The sequence below is a fragment of the Amphibalanus amphitrite genome, unplaced genomic scaffold, assembly GCF_019059575.1.
Source record: "Amphibalanus amphitrite isolate SeventyFive unplaced genomic scaffold, NRLGWU_Aamphi_draft 001444F_arrow, whole genome shotgun sequence".
NCBI lineage: Eukaryota > Metazoa > Arthropoda > Thecostraca > Balanomorpha > Balanidae > Amphibalanus > Amphibalanus amphitrite.
In genome coordinates, this window is record NW_024882937.1 from 85,072 (window position 1) to 90,556 (window position 5,485).

Here is a 5,485-nt window from a genome sequence, read left to right on the forward strand (position 1 = left end):
TTGTGACGATTACCCGAAATTTTGTCAATTATATTTTAAGTAGTTACCACCGTCAGTTGGGGTGCCAGCCCGAGATCCGACCCTAAAAATATCAGCAAATATAATTGACGAAATTTTTCGCAAATCGCATTTTATTTTTTTCCCATGTTAACCCTATGGGAAAATGCACGTGCCGATTACCCCAAAACGGGCCATTATATTTCATAACGAAGCATAACAACATGTTCTATGGTCGTTTCTCAACAGGTCCTGAAAGTTTAAACAAAATCGTATCATATAATTTTGTGCAATGAACGAATGAAAATGTCTCTGCAAAAACGTCCATTGACTTAGCATGGGGAGCAAAAAAAGTTCAACTTCAAACTCGTGCAACTCAAGTTAACGAATTCTGACGGGTATACGGCGCCCACGGGCGTGTACCTGAACGTGTCGGTCATAAAATGGGGTGCAGCAAACCCTACCTTGATCGGCGATTTTTTCCGCTATTCGCGATCGCGCAAAAAGTGTCCAAAACCCCGTTGACTTAACATGGGGAAAATGGAATCGCACGTGCCACGCGCAAAAGAATTCTGAGCGAGTAGCGACCGGTGCCATCAGGTAGATCGCCTGCGGGAGCTCATACCCTGAACTTTTTACGAAGATTGAGCGATTCGTTTAGGCCCCAATCAAGTTGTACTGATTCGCTGCCAACCATGCAAAACATAGCCCGGAGAAGGACCGCTCCGGTTGTTTTTCAATAGAAAAACACAATTCTAACGAATAGTGTTTGTCAATGAAGAAACAACCTGCGGTTATGCGATGCTGGGCTCCGCATCGCGGGACCGCAGGTTGTTTGAGCAAGCACCTTTGTAAACGCAGCAAAAACGCCCTCCGCCAAACGGGAGGATGAGCCTTGCACGTGCAGACCGGAGTCGGTGTGCTATCTTGAAGCGACCCCTACACGTGCGCACGTGCAGCTGCACCCCAACCGTGGCACATGAAAATACATAGGCCCGGGCAGCGCTTATCGAACAGCACTGCGGATCCGAAGGTTGGGACTTTAATTGTGAAAACCGCTTTAATTGTGAAAAACGCGCTTTGAGACAAACGTGGCGCACTGCAACAAACGTGGCGCATTCGTTCCTGTCGCTTAACAATTTTATCCACCCACCAAAGTCTAGCTCAATTGGACTTAAACTGACAAAGTTATGTTCATTTGAATATTTCACTATAAAATATCTCCGCAACGGAGGTGCCCAAATTTGCACGTGTGCCACGTGACCGCCGGTGGTGTAAGCAGGACTTGTCCCCTCACTGATTGCACCATTTCAGTGTTTCTGGCTTGCGCTGTTTTCGTGCTATAAGGCCACAAATCGGCAAACACACGATAATCTGGGAGGTACGCGACTCAAACACGTGGCCACGTGGCACGTGCCGGACCTTTGATAGCTTCACCGTTCACGCCACGTGATGACCCATCGACGTGGCCATCAGCATGTAAAAGATGACCCCGGCCGGTGTCACCGTCTCTGAACAGTGGACGGCTAAACTCGAAAAACGGGAAAATTTAGGGAAATTTCACCTTTCAAATATATAATTTCCCCAGAATTTTAAATTTTTCATTTAAAAAAAAAAATCCGAGATAGCAGTTTTTTAGCCCCCTTCATTCTGTGCCTAAACCCGTTTTCAGATCGACCCTATCATAAAAACTGACGGCCTGACGGCTCTTTCCCCCACTCCTTGCATTTCACAATGCTAGTATATTTAAGCACAAAAATTGACCCCGTGCCACGGCACGTGCAATAGCACGTGCGCCACGCGACCAGTGGTGCAACAAGCTGGACTCATCTGCTCATCGGCTGTACTGATTTGGTGTCGCTAGGTGGAGTGGTTTCCACGCCATAGGACCCCGAGTAGGCCAATGTCGGATTTTCCCGGAGGTTACCCCATCAAACACGTTTGCACGTGGCACGTGCTTTTCAATCGCCCCATATCTGACCCATACCATGTGGTAGCCGACACCCCGGGGCACAACATATTGGAACATTTTCAAAATCTAACGTGGAAATTTTTGACCAAATCGATTTGAAAATAATTTTTCGAAATCGCCATAGGCTCAACATGGGGTAACTGTTTGTGACGATTACCCGAAATTTTGTCAATTATATTTTAAGTAATCACCACCGTCAGTTGGGGTGCTAGCCCGAGATCCGACCCTAAAAATATCAGCAAATATGATTGACGAAATTTTTCGCAAATCGAATTTCTAATTTTACCCCATGTTAACCCTATGGGAAAATGCACGTGCCGATTACCCCAAAACAACGAATTCTGACATCTTAACGAAGCATAACAACATGTTCTATGGTCGTTTCTCAACAGGTCCTGAAAGTTTAAACAAAATCGTATCATATAATTTTGTGCAATGAACGAATGAAAATGTCTCTGCAAAAACGTCCATAGACTTAACATGGGGAGCGAAAAAAGTTCAACTTCAAACTCGTGCAACTCAAGTTAACGAATTCTGACGGGTATACGGCGCACACGGGCGTGTACCTGAACGTGTCGGTCATGAAATGGTGTGCAGCAAACCATACCTTGATCGGCGATTTTTTCCGCTATTTGCGATCGCGCAAAAAGTGTCCAAAACCCCATTGACTTAACATGGGCGAAAATTGAAACGCACGTGCCACGTGCCACGAGGTTTTAAGCGAGTAGCGACCGGTGCCATCAGGTAGATCGCCTGCGGGAGCCCATACCCTGAAATTTTTACGAAAATCGAGCCACAAGTTTAGGCCCCAATCAAGTTGCCCCAATTCGCGGCCAGCCATGCTAAACATAGCCCGGAGAAGGACCGCTCCGGTTGTTTTTCAATAGAAAAACACAATTCTAACGAATAGTGTTTGTCAATGAAGAAACAACCTGCGGTTACCAGCATCTGCGATGCTGGGCTCCGCATCGCGGGACCGCAGGTTGTTTGAGCAAGCACCTTTGAAAACGCAGCAAAAACGCCCGCCGCCAAACGAGGGGATGAGCCTTGCACGTGCACACGGGAGTCGGTGTGCTACAAACACTGCCGCAAAAAAACGCACGCCGTCCGTTAAACTAAACACTGACGCATTAAGACAAATATGGCGCCTTGCGGCAAGTGTGGTGAATTCATATCTGCCGTTTAAGCAGCCATCCCTCAATCAAAGCGCATCCTAATCGTCCCATGTTCGATAAAGTTAGGCACATTCTGTGATTTGCGGCAAAAATGGCGCTTTGAGACAAACGTGGCGCACTGCAACAAACGTGGCGCATTCGTTCCTGTCGCTTAACAATTTTATCCACCCACTAAAATCTAGCCCAATTGGACTTAAACTGACAAAGTTATGTTTATTTCAATATTTCACTATAAAATATCTCCGCAACGGAGGTGCACAAATTTGCACGTGTGCCACGTGACCGCCGGTGGTGTAAGCAGGACTTGTCCGCTCACTGATTGCACCATTTCAGTGTTCCTGGCTTGTGCTGTTTTCGTGCTATAAGGCCACAAATCGGCAAACACACGATAATCTGGGAGGTACGGGACTCAAACACGTGGCCACGTGGCACGTGCCGGACCTCTGATAGCTTCACCGTTCACGCCACGTGATGACCCATCGACGTGGCCATCAGCATGTAAAAGATGACCCCGGCCGGTGTCACCGTCTCCGAACAGTGGACGGCTAAACTCGAAAAACGGGAAAATTTAGGGAAATTTCACCTTTCGAATATATAACTTCCCCAGAATTTTAAATTTTTCATTTTACAAAAAATCCGAGATAGCAGTTTTTTAGACGTCTTCATTCTGTGCCTAAACCCGTTTTCAGATCGACCCTATCATAAAAACTGACGGCCTGACGGCTATTTCCCCCACTCCTTGCATTTCACAATGCTAGTATATTTAAGCACCAAAATTGACCCCCTGCCACGGCACGTGCAATAGCACGTGCGACACGTGACCACTAGTGCGACAAGCTGGACTCATCTGCTCACCGGCTGCACTGATTTGGTGTCGCTAGTTGAAGTCGTTTCCACGCCAGAGGACCCCGAGTAGGCCAATGTCGGATTTTCCCGGAGGTTACCCCATCAAACACGTTTGCACGTGGCACGTGCTTTTCAATCGCCCCATATCTGACCCATACCATGTGGTAGCCGACACCCTGGGGCACAACATATTGGAACATTTTCAAAATCTAACGTGGAAATTTTTGACAAAATCGATTTGAAAATAATTTTTCGAAATCGCCATAGGCTCAACATGGGGTAACTGTTTGTGACGATTACCCGAAATTTTGTCAATTATATTTTAAGTAGTTACCACCGTCAGTTGGGGTGCCAGCCCGAGATCCGACCCTAAAAATATCAGCAAATATAATTGACGAAATTTTTCGCAAATCGCATTTTATTTTTTTCCCATGTTAACCCTATGGGAAAATGCACGTGCCGATTACCCCAAAACGGGCCATTATATTTCATAACGAAGCATAACAACATGTTCTATGGTCGTTTCTCAACAGGTCCTGAAAGTTTAAACAAAATCGTATCATATAATTTTGTGCAATGAACGAATGAAAATGTCTCTGCAAAAACGTCCATTGACTTAGCATGGGGAGCAAAAAAAGTTCAACTTCAAACTCGTGCAACTCAAGTTAACGAATTCTGACGGGTATACGGCGCCCACGGGCGTGTACCTGAACGTGTCGGTCATAAAATGGGGTGCAGCAAACCCTACCTTGATCGGCGATTTTTTCCGCTATTCGCGATCGCGCAAAAAGTGTCCAAAACCCCGTTGACTTAACATGGGGAAAATGGAATCGCACGTGCCACGCGCAAAAGAATTCTGAGCGAGTAGCGACCGGTGCCATCAGGTAGATCGCCTGCGGGAGCTCATACCCTGAACTTTTTACGAAGATTGAGCGATTCGTTTAGGCCCCAATCAAGTTGTACTGATTCGCTGCCAACCATGCAAAACATAGCCCGGAGAAGGACCGCTCCGGTTGTTTTTCAATAGAAAAACACAATTCTAACGAATAGTGTTTGTCAATGAAGAAACAACCTGCGGTTATGCGATGCTGGGCTCCGCATCGCGGGACCGCAGGTTGTTTGAGCAAGCACCTTTGTAAACGCAGCAAAAACGCCCTCCGCCAAACGGGAGGATGAGCCTTGCACGTGCAGACCGGAGTCGGTGTGCTATCTTGAAGCGACCCCTACACGTGCGCACGTGCAGCTGCACCCCAACCGTGGCACATGAAAATACATAGGCCCGGGCAGCGCTTATCGAACAGCACTGCGGATCCGAAGGTTGGGACTTTAATTGTGAAAACCGCTTTAATTGTGAAAAACGCGCTTTGAGACAAACGTGGCGCACTGCAACAAACGTGGCGCATTCGTTCCTGTCGCTTAACAATTTTATCCACCCACCAAAGTCTAGCTCAATTGGACTTAAACTGACAAAGTTATGTTCATTTGAATATTTCAC